We start from the raw sequence: 20347 nt of genomic DNA, 5'->3' as shown, positions 1-20347 counted from the left end.
GGGACAATGAACAGATTCAGCCAATATTCCTAGGGGTCTCTGACACTCCACTTACCTATGTGGTGTAATATATCAAAATGAAGAAGGAAAATAACGTTTTTGAGGTCCACTCAATACTTTTCACTACTAAACTCTCTCAATTTGAATTTAAATTAAACACCTCTGATTTTTCCTCTGGTAAATTACAAACAGATTTCCTGGTGACACACGTAATGTGGATTTTTCAGCTGTTCAAGGTTCATATTCATTATAAAAGCACCCAAAGTTTTGATTTTCATCCATTTGTTACCTCTTTTAAAGCTTCTAATCTTCAACTATCCAACATGTTGACAGGTGCATCAGCCCCACTCCCTTATCCTGTGTCCAAGTGAACTAGAGGAGAGTCCGATACAGGAACAGCCTCTGGTTGGTCTCTGACAATCTGGAGAGAATCTACAGCCTTCAGTGACAGCACGGGATGTCTTCCATTAACATGCATTCTGAGACACGAACAGACACTGCTTCGATTGTAAGATGACTTACCACTTTTTACCTTGACTACAGATAAAAGAAGGTACACTTCAATTTGGTTAATGTTCTCCAGATATTTGAGTGCATCTCAGCAAAAGGTTGACATCACCTGCCACAACTTCTAGGAATTTGTGGGGGTGTGGGAATAGCATATCAGTTCACTTCTGACTTCGGCGAAGCTCGAAACAGATGTACAGATTAAAGTGTGGACCAGAAACAGGTCAGCATGTTGCTTTCTTCCTCGAGGTCAGGAATGCTGTCTGCCTGCAGAAAAGTTTCCAGTTGCTGTGCATAACAAGAAGACAGCAGACTGCCTGGAGTGCAGAGAGTGTAGGGTACTGGCCTGCATTCCTTGTTCACAACACTGAGGCTGAGCTGCCGTATGCCCTATCATGAGGAGCTACTGACCCCCATCAATGATAGCCACTGTCTAACGACCAAGACATCAAGTAAAATTGCAGAGAAGATATTCAGGTCTAGGATCCACCTGTACTACATGTGCTTCTAGGCATCCCTGAAGTTTGAGGTCTGTTACTGAATTCACACCTTGGACCGGCCCACCGGTCCTAGTTAAAAAAAACCCCAAGTCTTGCATAGCAGACTGCTGGTGGTTGATGCACTGGAACATGTACGACATTACCAAATTGAGCACCTGAAGGTACCTTATGTTGCTGCATGTATATCAATCCCACCCACGTTCAGGGTGTCTGATATAACACATCAAATCCTAGGGGTTACCCTATTCGAACAACAGCAGACATAGAATAAACTGTGATGACTCACTAGAAAATTGCTGTATTAGAATATATAATCGTTCGCTGACCACCACGTTTCACTATTTAATTTTACCTTTATGTGAATAAAGTCTATTTCCTTTCTGAAAGATATAGCATTGACTGAGTCTTCCATTTATCATGCAATAATTTTCACAAGGATTAGATACCAGGAGAAATGGCTGATCTTCCCTCTTCCATCATTTTTTAATATGCTATTAGGTCGTTTAGGTTGTTGGCCAAACCCATATGCCCTGAAAGCAACCTGTCACTTACAACACCTGTGACTGCAGTTTAAGTGCCTAGTGATATTATTCAGTTATAGCTTATCCCCACCGTTTTAATTTGCGGCTAGTAGCCACAGTGTCCCAGAGAAGACACCTTATTTAGTGTCTGACCTTAAAATACACATGTTGGTAAATTTATGAGGTTGTGGTGTAATAATAAAATATTCCTAGGTTGGTTTTAAAAAGGTTTATTCCATTTGGTTTTATTTTCCAGAATCTCGATGTTTATGAGCTGATTCAACACAGAGTACAGATTTTCCACTTTGGACCTTCTAGGCATTTCAACACCATGTGTTACAGTACACGAGTGTATGCTGGAGGACTCATACATTTCTCAAGGGGAGTAATAAATTCATGAAATGATCTGTCTCAAGGTTTGTGTTGACTTGATTAACCTGCTCATAAACTAATCTATTATTGCTCTTGTCTCAGGGTTTGAGTGGACTTGATTTACCTGCTCTCAAGCTAATCTATTATTGCTCGCTTCAGAAGCATTAGTAGGTGGTTTAAAAGGATGCCCTCCTGTAGGAGGCTGGCCCTCTATGTAGTGTGCTAAGCACACAGTGCAGGAGGTCCAGGCAAACACACATTGGTTTACAGAGGTAAAAAATAAACTGACTAATGCTCTCATTTTTTGGTAGCGTGGTTGAGCAGTTAGGCTAATCTTGGAGAAGTGCAAAGCATTTGTTGTACTCAAAGTATCAATAAAGCAAGACACACTCACAAGAGTAGCTCAAGACCAATTTACAAAAATACTTCAGATTTCCATAAAATTAAGGTCAAGATCGTCAAAATCGGGTAGGTACTTGTTAATGAATTTGTAAAGTTTTAATAAAGTTAGTCTTTTCATGCGTAATTACGCACCATATGAATTAATTGAGAGATACTTTGAAAATTCACAGTAAAGTAGGCAATGCGTTTACCAATGTCTCCTTTTGCAGCTATGTCAAGGTCGTCGATGGGTATCCTGGACCTGCTGGAGAAGTTCGGGTGACTCCCGGTTCCGGCTGGATCACCTGCAGAAAATCGAGCTGGTGCCAGGCCACTGCAGGGGACCACTTGGAAAAGCACTGCACAGGCACACTTAAAGGTAAGTCCAGTGGGCCGCCTTGGGATGTTGGGGCACAGCTGGATCTTCGGTGCAGGGCGGCCAGGTGCAGAGAGAATCGGTGAGCCAGGTGCTGTGGGCAAAGGTGCCTCTAGTGAGAGATCTGGGTAGTTCTTGAAGTCTCTCGACTGGGGTTTCCTCTTGGTCCTTTTTCAGTCCGGAATGGACTGTCCTTCTCAGTGTCCAATGTGAGGTGACCAGTACCTGAGGCTATTGCGTGGTCTGCCCACTGGAGATCGCAGTGCCACCAAACTTGGCACACTGGTAGGTTTTGTCCTCACAGACCGAGGGGTGAAGTTTGGTCTGGCTGCGGCATCCAGTTCCTTGGTCAGCAGGCAGTCAGTGAAGTGGCCATAACTGGGTCTTTGGTTCCTTGGTGTTGCAGAGTAATGCCTTTGGCGATTTTCGAAGAGTGGAGGTCCTCTGGGGGTTTGTAGAGTCCGTCCGACATTCAAGCAAACCCTCAGCGCCTACTGTCGAGTCCTGGGTGCAATAGGTGGGGTTTGGCGCCTTTTCTTGGTGCTCAGGACTTCAGTTCTCAAGCCTTGGGTGTTCTTTGTTGCTGTTCTTCTTTTGTCCATGGAATCTGCTTTCTTGGTCTAGGGATGCCCTCTAAATACTGTATTAGTGGGCGTTTTAGGGGGAACCTTAGGGTGGCTACACCCACTAAGTGACCACTTACTGTGGGCAGAGATCACTTCACTACACCTGATTGGCTATTTTCCTTCAATGCAAGATGGAGGAAGATGAAATGGAGTGGTCACCTCGCTTGCAACACCTTAGGGATAGTGCAAGTCAGGACCGACCACTCCTCCTGTCCTTTGCCTGGTTTCCTGCCATTGCTCCCGCCAAAAGTGGGAGTCTGCAACAGGGGTGCCCATTTGCTGCTAGCAGCAGGCCTGGGGATCAAGTTTAAAGGGCGGCAAGCCCTTTGAAGCTCGCTAGCAGGACAGAGCCCATTCCTGAGGGAGGGAGTGTTGGCACCTCCACCCATGAAGGGCTTTGTTCTGAATCCCAGAGAGCTTGATCTCTCACCCCAGGGATTCAGACTCTTGTCTGGTGGTAGCAGGCTGGTTGGGACCAACCAGCAACCATGCCAGTTAGCGTTTACAGAGTGCACCTCTAAGTTGACCCTAAGGTACATTTTGCAATTAATCCAATGCTGGTACCAGCTTGACTTTCCTATAGGGCATGCAGTGTATGGTGGACAGGGCACACAAGCTGTGTGCCATGTCAAATTTGTTTTTTTCGGTTTGCATTAGGCCACTCAGCCTGCAATGGCAGTGCTGGGTGCACCAGAATGCATGACCCTAGAGGGTGGCAAAATCAGTGCTGCTGCCCTCAGGGTCCTACCCTTAGTACCCCATGTCCTGGGTACCTACATATAATTTACTAGGGACTTATAGTGGCAGCAAAATGTGTCTCCAATTGTCCAATGCATTACAACAATTTTGGTGAAAGGGATATGGCCTAGGGAAACTGGCTAGCAGGGGCCGTGGGCACAAACAACTTTGAGGCTACAACATTTACTAGGCAAAACTTGAGGGGTAACCATGTCAAAGAGGCCTTTTCACACACTACTCCCCCCCCAAAAAAGGAGGATGAGACTACCCTTTCCCTAGTGAGTTTTCATCATCTAAGCAGAAGAACCCGGAAAGGCAAACTGCATTGGCATGGGCAGTCCCAAGTCTGTGTTCCACTTAAAAGTCCATTCCCTGTGGAGCAGAGGCCTTCAAACTGGGAGATGGGCCCCCGTAGGGAAGCCCAAGTGATCCTAGGGGGAGCGCCAGACTCCGGCCAAAAGAAGCATTATACAGATAACAGGCCTTTGTTTTAAGCAGAAGCATGTTATTGCATTTAAAAAAAAGGTAGCAGTACTTAACTGCAATGTTTAAATAGGCCTAGACATATTTAAACATTGCCATCCTTATAAAATAATTGTGAAAAATTCTGAGGGGGGCCCAAGGATTTTTATTTTCCAACTGGGAGGGGGGGAGACGGGGGCATTAAAAGGTTTGGAGACCACTGCTGTAGAGAAATAGACCACCTAAGCAGTTTGGCTTTTCACCTTTCACCTGTTGTAGCCAAGTGAGCGGCCTGTGGTCAGTCTGAACTATGTAGTGAGAGCCAAACAGGTATGGAGTCAACTTCTTCAGGGCCCAAACCACAGCAAAGGCTTCCCTCTCTCCATTCTTGTTCCCTAGGGAGTAGTCTCCTGCTTATAAAAGCAACTGGCTGGTCATGTACTTCAGCATTTTTCTGGGCTAGGACCGTTCTTACCCACATTTCAGAAGCATCTGTTTGGACTATGAATTGCCTGGAGTAGTCTGGAGCTTGTAGGACTGGAGCAGAGCACGCAGCATTCTTCAGAGTGTCAAAGGCCCTTTGACAACTCACTGTCCAGTTAACCTTTTTGGGCATTTTCTTGGAAGTTAGCTATGTGAGGGGGGCAACTATGATGCCATAGTCCTTCACAAAGCTTCTATAGTACCCTGTCAAGCCAAGGAAGGTCCTGACCTATGTCTGGGTTGTGAGAGCTTCCCAAGCCAGAATGGTCTGGATCTTGGGTTGGAGGGGTAGAACTTGGCCTCCACCAACCAGATGGCCCAAATAAATAACTTTACCCTCCCCATCAGGCACTTACTTGCCTTGATAGTGAGGCCTGCCTTTTGCAGACCCTCAAGGAACTTCCCTAGGTGGATCAGGAAATCCTGCCAGGTGAAACTATAGACAGTTTTGTCATCAAGGTAAACTGCACTAAAAGATTCCAGTCCAGCAAGGACTTGGTTTACCAACATCTGGAAGGTGGCAGGTGCATTCTTTAGTCAAAAGGCATACCTGTGAACTGATAATGCCCACTAGGAGTAGAAAATGCTGATCTCTCTTTTGCTCCTGTGGTCAGGCCAATCTGCTAGTATTCAGATGTTAAATCAAAAGAGCTCAGATATTTGGTTGCCCCTAATCTGTCAACGAGCTCATCAGCTCTTGGAAATGGGTGTGTATCCGTTTTTGTAACAGAATAGATGGTCCTGTAATCCACACAAAACCTCATTTCCTTTTTCTCTCCTTTGGAGTGTGGTTTGGGGAATAAAACTACTGGGCTAGCCCAGGGACTCCCTGAGGGTTCAATGACACCCAAATCCTGCATCTTTTTACCTTCTGTTTGGATGCTCTCCCTGACAAGGTCTGACTGTCTGTAAATTTTGTTTTAGACAGTCAAGCTGTCACCAGTGTCCACATCATGGGTACACTAGTTTGTCTTTCCAGGGGTCAGGGAAAATAAGTCAGCATACTGGTTGAGGGATTGCCTGAACTTGGCCTGTTGTTGTTATGTGAGGGTGTTTGATAAGACCACTCCATCCACAGAACCATCTTGTGGTTTGCTAGAGAGGAGATCGGGGAAAGGTTCACTCTCATCCTCCTGTCCCTCATCTGTAACCATGAGCACGGTTACATCAGCATAATAGGGTTTTAGGTGGTTGACATGCATAATTCTCTTTGGATTTTTGCAACTGTCTAGGTCAACTAAATAAGTGACCTCCACCTTCTTTTCAAGTATGGGATAGGGCCCAGATCATTAGTCCTGGAGGACCCCTATAGCAACAGGCTCCAACACCCAAACTTTCTGTCCTGGTTTAATCTCAACCATAGCAGCTTTTTGGTCATACCAGAGATTTTGCAGCTACTGGCTGGCCTGAAGATTTTGGCTGGCTTTCTCCATGTACTCTGCCATCCTTGAACTTAGGCCTAGTACACACTCCACAATGTCTTGGTTGGGCTCTTTGAGAGGCTTCTCCCAGCCTTCCTTAACAAGACTTAGTGGTCCCCTATTAGGATGCCCAAACAAAAGCTCAAATTGAGAAAATCCTACTCCCTTTCGTGGCACTTCCCTGTAGGCAAAAAGCAGACATGGAAGTAAGACATCCCATCTTCTTTTGAGTTTTTCAGGGAGTCCTCCAATCATGCCTTTTTGAGTACTGGTTAAATACTTCAACCAACCCATTTGTCCGAGGATAGTATTGGGTAGTGAACTTATAAGTCACACCACATTCCTTCCACATGTGTTTTAAGTATGCAGACATGAAGTTTGAACCTCTGTCTGATACTACCTCCTTAGGGAACCCTACTATGGTATAAAAATACCCAGGAGGGCTTTTGCAACTGCAGGAGCAGCAATGGTCCTAAGGGGTATTGCCTCAGGATACCCAGTGGCATTATATATATATGAGAGAGTTGTCCTGAACAAAAGCGCACTCGCAACTGGTCGTTGTGGAATATAGCAAAGTCAGCAACTTACCATAATGACCAGTTGCGAGTGCACTTTTGTTCAGGACAACTCTGAGATATATATATATATATATATATAAATATATATATATATATATATCCTGATGCTGTTTGTGGGTCAAAGGGATCAACAATGCCCACCCCTACTCTCTCAAAGGGAACCCCAACCACAGGCAGTGGCATTAAGGGGGCCTTTAAGTGTCCACCTGCTTTGCCACTGGGCTTGGCAGGTAGTGCATGACTGACAAAAGTCCTTTACCTTTTGTGACATTCCTGGCCAGTAGAAGTAGTTAACTAACCTACTCCAAGTTTAATTTTGGCCCAAATGACCAGCTAGGGGAATATCATGGGCTAGAGTGAGGAGATATTGTCTGAACTGCAGGGACACTACCACCCTCCTGGTTGCACCAGGCTTGAGGTCTCTGGCCTCAGTGTACAAGAGGCCCTCCTCCCAATAAACCCCGTGGATACCACTGACATTTCCTAGCTCTTCCTGTGCAGCTTGCTGCCTCAGGCCTTCAAGAGTGGGACAGGTTCTCTGCCTTAGCACAGATCTTCCCTGGAGGGTCTCCCTAGACCCGGGAGCTCTGGGTGGTAAGGCCCCAGCTATGCAGGCTCAGTTCTCTCCAAGAAGGGTGAGTCCTCTTCCTGGGAAGAGGAGTTCTGATCTTCAGTCTGTTGTAAAGCTGGTTCCCCAGTCTTCTTGCCCTTTCTCTTGGGACGCTAGTCCACTATTTCAGGATCCAGCACTCATTTTTCCCTCTGAAGTTTGCTTTGTGCCCTAGTCTTGACACATGTCTATTCTGGTATCCTAAGCATTACTGCATGGTGTTCAGTTGCAATTCAGCCCAGTGGGAACGTTCCAGGTCATTTCCAAGTAGGCAATCTACTGGGATGGCTGAGGACACATCCACTTCTTTCTGCCCTACTTCTCCCACCAATCAAAGTTACCATAGCCATGGGATGGAACTTTGTCTCATTGTCAGCATTGGTGACAGGATAAGACTTCCCTACCAGGTAATGATTTGAGTAGACCAGGTACTGGGTTACCATGGTAAAACTAGCCCCCGTATCCCTTAGTGCTTCCACTTTCTACCCATTAATCAAAGAAAGCTGCCTGTATTTTTGCATGCTACTTGGCCAGGCAGCATAGGATAACTCTACCTTATCCTCAGTGACTAATGTTGCCTCTATAGAAGCACTGACATGGTCAGGGCACACCTCTGATCCCATCTGGAGATTAGCAACAGCATTTACTGCAGGTTGATTAGAGGCATTCTTTTTGTTTTTACAGTTAGGATCTCCAGTTGGGTGCCCTCTGTTTTTACAGTCAAAGCACCAAGCCTTTCAAAGTGTTTTCCTTTGTACTCATCCCTAGACTGTGAGGAGTCTCTGGACCACCCCTCCTGTGCAGGTTTCTGTGGGCCTTGAGAAGACTCTTTGTTATTTTTGTTTTGACTCATCTTTTCCTTGAGAGGGATGCGTTTTGGCCTCTTTCATTTGGTCTCCCCCACCAGTGGTAGTTTTTGTCACCCTTGTCTTGACCCAGCGGTCTGCTTTCCTCCCCAACTCCTGAGGGAAAAGTGTACCTTGGTCCACCAGGTACTGATGTAGCCTGTCAATGTAACAATTACTTAGCAGATGCTCTTTCATGAATAGGTTGTACAGCTCATCATAATTCTGTACCTTGGTACCAGCTAACCAACCGCCCAGCATTTTTACTGAATAGTCCACTGAACTTTATGTGGTACTCGTCAGTTGTAAATCCAAAGCCCTCAATCAAAGTACCCTTCATGAGGTCATAAGATTTAGAATCTGCCTCATTCAGTGTCGGGAGCCTATCCCTGCACTTCCCTGAGAATAACTCCCACAACAATGTGCCCCAGGGTTTTTCTCATTTTCCCACCCAATGTAGGCTCTTTCAAATGCAGAAAACCATTTCACTATAGCATCCCCTTCTGTGAAGGAAGGGACAACTCCTTTTGGGAGTTTAATATTGAAAAATCTCTCTTTTAATATTTGGACGCTGCCACCAGAGATGGGTCCTAGGCCCAACTCTTTTCTTTGTTTTTCATTCGCCAAAAGCTGACTCTCTATGGCCAGTCTTTTGGTTAGCCTGGCTAAGGCCAGGTCTTCTTCTGTGGATGCACTAGTACTTTGGGACGAGGAGCTAACCTCATCCCTATTTTCCCCAGGGCGTTCTTTCCCCTAGAAGTTTCTTCAGCTACTCTATCTGTGGGGTGCTCTTTCTCATGCTGGGCCACCAGAAGCCTAGGCTTATCTGTGTTAACATTCTTTCCAGTATCAATGTTGTACAGCTTGCTGAGTTTCCTTAACTGATTATAACTAAATGCCTGACAAGGGGGCAAGTCGAGCTCTTGGCTCTGGGTCTCTGCATCTGACACTAAAATTCCCTTCATTATCAGCCATCCTTAAAAGAATATATTTGCAACAGGAGTTGCTGAGAAATAGGCAGAGACCTGCTCTATCAGGTCAGCACGTTTGGTCTACTGGCAAGCCACACCAGGGGAACAGCCTGTACAACGCTGCCTTTACCACACAATGTCTTTACCACGCAGCCTTTAACCAAACATGCCTTCACTACGAAGGTATGTTTTGGTGCCTGTACCACATAAATACATACAAACTCTATATGTTTACCAGTCAATTGAATTTAATGCGAGTTCGGACTGATGGTGTCTAGTGCATCAAAGTGCAACCCTCAATGCATCTTTTTTACATCACGAAATTAAATGTATATGTTAAAGGTTACCACTGCACTAGCCTGGGTTCAACACAACATATGTGCATCAAATTTAATATTGTTTTGGGCAATAAAAGTCTGCATTCTCTAAGACACAAAGCATTTTTTTTATTATGGCCTAAACATACAAACCGTTATTGGCTGAACGCAGTGACTTGATAGCGACAACAGCAATAATAATAGTGCTGGCTCTTTATATAGTGAACCAAAAAGTGGAACACTGTGTAAAGAGTCCAAGCAAACCCCAGAGTAATTACAGACGCACAAATTACACTTGAAATGCTCTCTTTTGTGACAGTGTAGGTGAGCATTTAGGTATATCAGGGGTAGAGCTAATCATGTAAGGCACACACATAGGCAGTAAGTGAGACACACACTCATTGAAGAAATTTGTCACCAATTCATAAAAATAACACATACGTTTATATGAATTTTGATACCAAGACCACCAGAATCAGGTGAGTACTTTTCGAGATCTGAATTTTTACAGTTTTCAAAAGTTGACAGTGCACTTTTTGGGTGCAATACTTTTTTCCTATTGGAGAAAAACATGTACTGCATTTGGACACTTCACAGCATCTCATGGGATTGTTCTCCAGGACTTAAGGTGAGTATGGGGCAGGGTCCAAGGCCACACCAAAAGGTTACCTCAGGAAGCTCTGGGGCGCCCGGGTGTAGAGGTGTGTTACAGCATCAGGTGTCCCATTCACTTCAATGGGAAACAGTCCAGTCAGGAAGTTGCTGCAAGCTGAGACTGAAAGGTTACTCCGAGGGAATCCACAGGAGGGCTTGACCCTTGAAGTCCTTGGGCATATGGGGACACTGTTGGTCCACTTCTCCTCGGGCTGTGGGGCTCAGGTGCAGCGGTGTCTTTTGGCGTCGAATATGGTGCTGGATTTAATTGCGTTTGGAGAGGGGCCTGCAGAAAGAGGCTGCAGGTGGAGAAAGGAAGCCCATTCTGGCCAAAACCCATGGATGGGATCAGCTCCAGAGGGTTTCAGGACTACGAGGGCACCATCGACTCCGTCAGACTCAGGCTGTGGGGCTCAGGTGAAGAGGTGCTTTGAGGTATCAGGTCACGGTGGTCAGGCCAGGTTCAGGCTGGTCATTGGACAATTTGACTTTGCCAGAATGGGGTCTGACCAGTTAGTCTGTGGGACTTTTTTTGACTGTTTCTTTATGGTCTTGTGGGATGTTTTTAACTGTTACTTTCCCTTGTATTCTCACAAAACCTGCATGCAGCAAGCACATTGCTGAATTTTAGCCAGTACTTGCAGTGGGGCCAACCATCACTCATGTATGGAGACATGGACTTATTTTTCCTCATCAGATATTACCCGTAAGCAAGAGAGAGGGAGAAACACACAAACGGGAAAGAAGGGGGAAAAAAGAACAATGGAAAAACAGGCACAGAGGGAGAAACCAAGAACCTGCAAGAGTGAGATAAGGGCGCAGGGAGTGTATGGTAGTGGATTAAAGAGGCCTGGACCCAGCACTCATTGTTTTACAAGTCAAGCATTAAGCAAGTGCAAATGCATACACTCTACCATTCATCTATTCAACATGCCTTTATAATTTCAAAAATTACACGATTTGCACGTGTGCCACATTTTAAGCTATCTGATGCGCTAATGTGGGACTCATATTTTGGTTCCAGGGCCGATCTCCTGTCTCGGTTCCACCGAGAGGTGCCTCTTGGCCGGTTAAATACTGACATGGCCAGTATTTGCAAGTCCAGTCTAATACAAAAATTAGGAAAATCACCTAAAGCCGGTATTTTTTCTATTTTATCAGTGAATGCCTTAAACCCTATAAAAGAACGCACTTTTAAATATGATCCAGAGCTGCCTTAACGGTCCCTGGCTGATAATAAAAGTTTTTAAAAAACGAAAAATCCGCGTTTATAATGAAAACAAACGACACACACGCCTTTGCGGAATCCTAAAATGAAAACACATAGCCGGTACTTTTCTGTGGGAGAGGTGGTCCTACCCTGCCTAGGGCTTATCAAGTGATATGGGCCCTACAGAAGGGTGATGCTGAAGACAGAGGGCGTATTCTGTCAGAAATGTAAATTCAAATCCGAGCCTTATAAAATCACTAATGGCGCATTTACTAAGGGCTTTTGACTGAGTAACAGCGCATGAATACCACTTTGAACAAACTATTGTTTCTATAAAGGCAGCCATTTAAGGCCAGAAGATAACTGAAGCAGATAAATCCCCAAAGTTCTGCTACTGAGTTGTCACACATGTCTACTAGACTCGAGACGTCCCTTCTCCCATCTCTGCCACACCAAAGGCGCCTTACTGTCTCACTGTATAAAATAATATCGTATCTGAGATATATGGATCGTCTCTAGGTGGCGATGTTGTAACATTACTGATGACATCCGAAATTACTATGAATCTCGGCTATCCCTTTCCCATGACTCCTGCTCACAGAATATGCCCAACTGTTTCAGCAATAAAAGACAATGTGCAAAACTACTCCCAGTTTCCCTATTAGAGATCATTCCGACCTACCTATCACAGGGGGTACGGATGCAGACAAAGAAAGAATACAGGATAAATGTAGGCTTTCATTATTGCAGGACTGATCGCTAGACGACTTCCATTGGGGGGCAACATTTCTGTTCGGATGTCTTGTAACTAACATGCTGTCTACTGGCCCAGTTTGGAAGCGATTACGGGGACTGTCTCATCATACAATGCAGTTGGTAAAAGGGATTATGGTAAAGCAGGAGTAATCACACATTTAATTATTGTGTCTTCTTACTCAGTCTAACAAGAAGACAAAAAGTACAGCGATTATCTATTGTAAAGACACAAAGACATAGCTGGTTATAAAAGATCTTCAGAATTACAGCAACTGCTTTGTCCACAGATAAAGGAAGTATTTACATGTCAATCGCCTCTGTTGTTTTTACACATGTTCCATGTGGTCCCCTCATACTCTAACTGGAAATATGGAAGTGAAGGTACCCACTCTGCAGCGTACCTGCTTACTACTGAGAAGTGCTTCCAGTCTCCCTTTCCAATTAAGGAAGTGCAGGTACTCAGTACCGGGCAGTACCAGCCCACTTAAAACACTGGTTCTCTATGGGTAGAGGTGGTGACGTCAACAACGTGTACGTCCGCTTATGCCACAGTGTTCCAGCGTCCACTGACAACCTATTATTCAGAAAATGTGGGAAGTCAGGGAAAATGTAAAAAAAAAGAGGCAAGAACTAGAACACACCCAGTTCTCTACAGTTAGCCGCCCATTATGTGTGCCCCAAATTTTTCAGTTGGTAATTTCACACACACTCCAGGAAATACCAATACAGGAATCATGGTGCCTTCTGTGGTGCATAATTACATGGGAATACAGGGGATATATTATGGAACCACGCATGCCGGAACAACGCTTGCCTTAACAACGCAGTCGAAACCACAACTGCATAGTTTCCACGCATGCCTTTACAACGAATTTCGTTTTGAAAGCATGCCAAATAAAGGCATATGTGGAAACAGCATGCGAAACGACATTGCGTGGTTCTGTCATGCAACCCCCCCAGCCACCCTGAGGCCCAAAAGTACCCCCATCACTAATACCTAAACTACCCTGACCCTCCCTTACACCTTGAGCTCTAAAAAAAAAAAAAAAACTATCCCAACTCTCTCAACCCAGCATCTGAAAACTAAAGTACACCGACCTGCCCTGAACCCTAAAAAAAAAAAAAAAATCTACCTGGACCCATGAAACTAAACTATCCCGATCTCCCACCCCTGTCCCTAAACATTAAACTACCCCAACACCCCCCACCCGCCCTTGAGCCCTAAAACCTTCCCCCAATAAGTAAACTATCCCAAAAGCCCTAAAAAAAAAACCTTTCCCGACTCCCCCACCCCTAAAAACTAAATTACCCCAATCCACCACCTGCCATGAGCCCTAAAAAAAAAAAAAACTATCCCAACCCCCCTCCCCTGCCCCTAAAAACTATAGTACCCCAACACCCCCACCCACCCCAAGCCATAAATCCACTCCAAAGTGAAAAACCTCTCCAGATCCTTGTTCCTCTTCTCCCCTCCCTCCTCCTGCCCTTCCTTAAAACTCCCCCCACCCCTTTATAAAAATAAACGACTCCGTCCCCCACCCTAAGCCCTCAATAAAAAAAAATACGGAATCCCACCCCTAAAAAAAAAAAATTGCCTGTACCTTTCCCCCCCACCCCAATCCCTTAATCCATTCCCCACCCCCTGCCCAAACCCCACTTACCTCACTGCGTCCTCTGCGTCCTCTCCCGAACAACGCATGGCTTTTTCGGTGCCTTAACTACGCAAATGTGTAGTTTACCACATGCGTGTTTAAGGCACTGAAAAAGCCATGAGTTGTTCCGGTAAGCATGGTTATGCTTGCGTGGGAAACGTCCGCGTTGTTAAGGACGTTTCCTGAATACAGGGGGAACCTTTGCGGTTCTCCTAAGAAATGAGAAATTACCAAGGGAATCGATAATGCCAGCTCCAAGTCCCCAGTGACCCCTCATTCTTTCTCGATGTTTCACCCAGAGATTTCAGCTTCTTTCAGGGCCCAGTTAAAACACAACGGGTCCGCAGTGCTCCCACCCCAGAATCGACGTCCACTTTTATAAGGAAAAAATAAGATCATTTCGACTCTGGTGGGTGGACTGCCAAGCAGCTGGGGGGCATGGAGGTCCCACCTCCTTCCTCCAGCAGCGACACCCAGCCACACCTAAATGTCCAAGCTGGGTCCATGGGGATTTTTGCATCAAAAGTGTTTCCACCAACATGCTGGCAGCACTATCAAGGAAGATGTTCATAGCCGATTAATCTGTTTTTAATGGAGGCATTACAGCTCAGTAAGCTTTTTTTGTTTTTAAAGACAAACCCCTAACAAAGAAGGAGTTTTCGAAGTTCTGCAGGTACCAATTCTGCAACGGCTTCCTGATGCAAAATGTTGAAAGCAGCAATAAGCTCCATTGTTAGAAACTATAAACTTCTTTCACCTCTAAATGAGGTGGAGGAAGAGGCTGGTGGACGGACAGGTGCTCCGATGGTCTTTGGCAGGTGCCCATTGCCACCCACCTCCAAATATTTCTGAACCAGCCTCATTTACATGGTGCGTGTGGCACTTTCTCGCACCTTCTTAGAGACTGGTAAAGCATATCACAACTCTGTAGAACAATAAAGTGCGTTATGTACCACACATGTGTGAGCTGCATTTTTCCTCGTTCACCTATGTGGTTATGTTCGCCACCAGAGCTATAGGGGCCTACCCAGTCCTGCACATTAATTCCATAATTCTTCACACATTTGATAACCTCGAAAATGAATGGCACTTAGACCAGAGCTACAGGTGGGCTAACTAAAGCAGAAGGTGTAGGCACAGGTTATATCTTGGCATCAGCCCACTAGCACAAGCCTTTATTATCGGAGACATTTTCAAACTGCAGAAAAATCTGATTGTGTGAGAAAAGATTATTTATTCGATGTTATTTGTTTTTTGTGTACACATACATTTCTAGCATTATCGTCGTCTAATAGCACATTCCTTGGCCCCCCTGGTTGCAAGCCAGAGTATTCGTGGGTTGTCAAACTGCATGTTTGACTGAAAGTGTGTGTGGTTGTAGATCTGGCTTAAATGGGAAGTGTTTGCCGTTGTGAGGGTCACAAAGGTGCTAGGGGTGATGTTAAAGTTTACTGACCATGAAATTAGCACATATGTGTTATAGTGAGAGTGCAAGTGGACAGACAACATGCATGTGTACCCTTCCTGCCAACCAGCCAGTAGTGTCCCACCTTAACCTACTGTTACACGACTTCTTTTTCTTGGTACCTGCAGACGAGGCTGATTAGATCGTTGTGTTCATGTAGGAAAGGAGGTAAGATCCAGTGAGTGCTGTACTTGACGCCCTAATAATAGGGCTTCACCGATGGGTATACATGTGGAGCAGGCTGCCACAAGGCAAGGATGCCCAAGTTTGGCTCACATTGACAAGATCCCTGGCAGTATTTCAGGATAACCACTGCCTACATGATTCCCTGTTGGGTATTTACCAGTATCCACCACCGGCTGTGCTGACTATATGCATGATCTTCTGCCTGCTGTGTCCTGTTGGAAGGTTGTGTTGTTGTTTCTTAGTTGGTAATATTTAGCACTCATTAACCTTTATTGTTTAATGGGACTACTAGTCGACAGCCTATCTCTTACAATCAAGCACAGATACAACTATAAACCAAAACAAACAAAAAAATGGGATTGCAGCAAATTCTTAAGAAACGATGGAGCCAGGCAACCACTGCCGCACAAAACACAGCTTGAAGTCCACACAATCAGCCTTTGCCAAATAGGAATTACCAAGAGTTGAATACAAGCAGATCACAAGATGTAAAAAAAAATCTGTTAGGGTCACTTTATAAGCTAATTTGATATGTGGCTAATCAGATAGTTATAGGTCAAGCAGATGAAAATTGTAGTCTTTTGGAAATGCCAATACATATCTAGCCCATAACTGATTTATAAACATGTACCCATTCTTCTTGTGTAGCAGACCTGGCACCTGCGTATATTCAGTGTGTTGCCCAAAGTGGGATGGGTATGGTCAGTCATGGGTCCTGTGAACGCTGTGCCCCAAGAACCAAGTTATATCTCTCTGATGAGCCCTAATCAGGGCGAAACTGGACCTAGGTTGCTTGTGTTCAGATTTAGGCAGGTCCGGGCCTGGCAGTTTGGGCTGGACTGTTCCCATTGGAGCAGGCTCAAGACTGATTTGCATATGGTGGGGTCCAAACTGAGTTGGTGCGGTGTGCAAAATAACAGACTGGGACGTGGCCAGAGTACCAGCGGTTGAGATTAATTCAAGCACCGCTTCTATCACTTTTTGTATACTTCAGTGTTTCGCCCTAAGTGGGATGGGTATGCCCAGATGTGAGTCCCATGCACTGTGTCACTGGAAGTTACCTATTACTGGCTTATAAATCCTAATCAGGGTAAAACCGGTCCTATGTTGTTTGTGTTCCATTTCAGGGAGGATCTGGACTGTCAGTTCAGGCGGGGCTGTTCCTATGGGAGCAAGGTCAAGACTGATTTGCATATGGTGGGGTCCAAACTGAGTTGGTGCGGTGTGCAAAATAACAGACTGGGACGTGGCCAGAGTACCAGCGGTTGAGATTAATTCAAGCACCGCTTCTATCACTTTTTGTATACTTCAGTGTTTCGCCCTAAGTGGGATGGGTATGCCCAGATGTGAGTCCCATGCACTGTGTCACTGGAAGTTACCTATTACTGGCTTATAAATCCTAATCAGGGTAAAACCGGTCCTATGTTGTTTGTGTTCCATTTCAGGGAGGATCTGGACTGTCAGTTCAGGCGGGGCTGTTCCTATGGGAGCAAGGTCAAGACTGATTTGCATATGGTGGGGTCCAAACTGAGTTGGTGCGGTGTTCAAAATAACAGACTGGGACGTGGCCAGAGTACCAGCGGTTGAGAATAATTCAAGCACCGCTTCTATCACTTTTTGTATACTTCAGTGTTTCGCCCTAAGTGGGATGGGTATGCCCAGATGTGAGTCCCATGCACTGTGTCACTGGAAGTTACCTATTACTGGCTTATAAATCCTAATCAGGGTTGTTTGTGTTCCATTTCAGGGAGGATCTGGACTGTCAGTTCAGGCGGGGCTGTTCCTATGGGAGCAAGGTCAAGACTGATTTGAATATGGCTGTGGCTATCCTGAGGTGGCATGGTGTTGAAAACAACGGACCGGGACGCAGCCCGAGTAATTACCAGTGTCTTACATTGATTCAAGCATCCGTCCGTCACTCTATGTATACTTCAGTCTTTTGAAAATAATGCATGGATCCAGCCATTGGGCCATGCATGGGACAACTATGTTTTAGAAAAAACTATAAATGAAATAGCCCAATTCAAGTTTTCAGGATTTTTCTTTCACGAAATGGAAACATGAAATGCTCTGCTTCAACACTGCCATCTAGGACATTGGAGCACACTCGTCCCCTAAAGTGACAGTGTCAGAATTTGCTCTGCTGAGAGTTACACTAATCAAAGCCATTCCCTAATTACTTGTTTCCTTCTAAAAGGATTACAATTATTTTCGCAACAGAATGTTTTTTATATGTTAACAATGAATTCTATTGTAACAGTAGGAGGCACATTAACCTTGCTGTCTCTCCATAACAATGTTTTTTTTTTTTAACATATGTGTCGCAGAACGCAAGGGGACATATTCGGATATTCATAAATTACAAGATGAGTCCATAATTGAGAATTTTCATTTCCCAAAGTAGTTTTCTAGCGAGAAGAAATACACCTCCCTCTCTAAAATATACTTCACAAGTGTGTCCTGTCCCGAAGGCATTGCTTAGCTTTCTACTTAAATACCAGACCAGAAAAAATAGAGAACAATCACAGTGGAATTATGTGACTGTGCGGCTGTGGCGTTTTCCACATAATTGGGGATTTGCCACATATTCCATCTTCTGCTACAGAATCTGCAGAATTTAAGAAAAAATGGCTTTTAGCTCAATCGGAGCAAATGCTACTAAAAACGCAGTGACTCTCGAACAATGAAAATGAGCATCTTAAGTAACGAGGTGAATGTTAGGATTTGGGTGGCGGGGCCTATGGGTGAGGCTCATACCCCCCCGACAGGCATGTGCCTGTCTCAGGAATTAATCAGAATGCCTGCCTCGTACGGGGTCTCTGCGGACTAGAAGTCCACGTGTGTGGCTTGTCTTCTCTGTGGTCTGTTGAACAGCTCAGGAATCAGGTGCTCCAGGATCAGAAGCCACTGGCCGCGGCATCGTGTCACACGGCTCCCGAGTTTGTAATTTCTGACGCACCTCATGTGCCCAGCAACAAGTACGTTGCAGATGGGAGGAAGGTTTGTATGTAAAACATATGTAATACATAAGTTTATGTTAGGATGCGGTCCACCACTCTGGGGCCCAACACAGAGACAATTCTGGGATGTTCGCTTCCAAGAAACGAGATTTAGGTTTGAGCAAGATGCACTTGAATCCAATTAAAGCCCCCAACAGTGCAGAGTGGCATGCTGGAGCTCCTCACATGCCACTTTCTCAGAAATAAAGAAATGTTCTTCTTGACCTCCAGCAAAAGCTCTTTGGCCAGCTAGAGAATGATTACACCAGGCGTAGGTAGACTGGCTGTCGCCCCCCGGAGCTGGGCCCTTACTCAAAGCACGGCAGAGAAAGCTTGTATTACTATCAAGTGGAGGACAGAAACAGAAACACTGCTCCGCTGCTGCAATTCTGTTGTGTTAGCACAAAGAATTAAGGCATTGGTACTGTAGTGTTGCCATGAAGACCACTCATTGAATCGTTGAGTGCTGCCAAGACCAGAGAACTCTGCTTTTGCCGAGCTTAACCTCAAGGCAACCATTTGCAAGAAAGGAGGTTTGCCAGCACCTGGTGAGAAACATGAGCAAAAAATCCTGGTGCTTGCCAGCAGGAATGCAAGAGATGAGAGATGTCGCCTTCTCTTCCCGGTCGGACTTGGAGAGCATTGGGATCAACAGCCATGAGCTTGGCTTGTCTTTCCATCATGGCTTTTGGTTGCTTCTGGCAGTATTGCAGCACACACCTCCGTACTGTGACCTAGCCCAACAGGCACTAACCAAAACCAGCTAAACCTGGCCGAAACACAAACTTTAACAAAACAAAATATTCTGGGACATGATACACCTTTACGGAGATGTGTCATCACATCCGGTGACTCCACCATGGCCCTGCATCTGCAGTTCCCCTTTTGTCACATGGTCCCATTGCTGATTTAAGATACTGATCCAGTCTCACACATGGGGATATTTCAGAGGTTGGAGATTCCCCAGGAAGAAGTGTGTACTAGAGAAGCACACACACAAAACTGGCAAAGCAGATTTGTTTTATGACTTAGAGTCAGTCAGTGATTATTTCCCATAGACAAAGATGTTTCCCCACTATATGTTAATTTTTGGAAAAATATTTTTCTTCTTTTTTTAATTTGCTGTATCTGTTTATTAATTACATTTTATATTGAAAAGATATACAGATTTTCTTAACCTTTAAAAATATTGTAAGTAATATATGTTTGTTTATTTACATTTATATTTTAAATGTCTATACATGTTATCCATTACTTACATTCATTTTTTTTTAAATGTATATTATTATATGTTATTAGTGTTTGTACCATTTAACATTAATTTCTAATTTAATTAAAGATATGTGACATATTTAAAATATAGAAGTTTTTTAGTTCTATAACTTGGGTTTCAATATTTTGGTTACTTTTAATTTTATTTTATAAAGTCTATATTATTTTGATCTATATTTTGGGTTTCAATATTTATATTCTTTAGATATTTCAATAGAATGATATTTTGTTGGTCATTATAAGTAAAGGATTGTTGATATGATGGATGTCAATATTGTGGTACTGATATTTGTATACCACAGTATTTTAGGTCTCGATATTTAACAGTACAATCAGGCATGAGGAGTGTATCCATATATCCAACCTGAGCTTGAACAGAGTCAAAAGTATAAATATGAGTAATTCTTTCAGGGCGTTTTTGTTTGGAAGTGTCTTTATAGTGTGG

At 44.5% G+C, this 20347-nt stretch overlaps 1 protein-coding gene across 1 annotated transcript in view; it reads right to left on the bottom strand.

Moving 5' to 3' along the window:
• The window catches only part of VWA8 (von Willebrand factor A domain containing 8), a 1423713-nt gene that overhangs the window by 460852 nt on the left and 942514 nt on the right, over positions 1-20347 (bottom strand). The window lies entirely within an intron of this gene.

The sequence above is a fragment of the Pleurodeles waltl genome, chromosome 8 (genome assembly GCF_031143425.1).
Source record: "Pleurodeles waltl isolate 20211129_DDA chromosome 8, aPleWal1.hap1.20221129, whole genome shotgun sequence".
In the NCBI taxonomy this organism is placed as follows: Eukaryota; Metazoa; Chordata; class Amphibia; order Caudata; family Salamandridae; genus Pleurodeles; species Pleurodeles waltl.
Note: the sequence above shows the minus strand (reverse complement) of the source record. Positions and strands in the feature narration are given on the sequence as shown.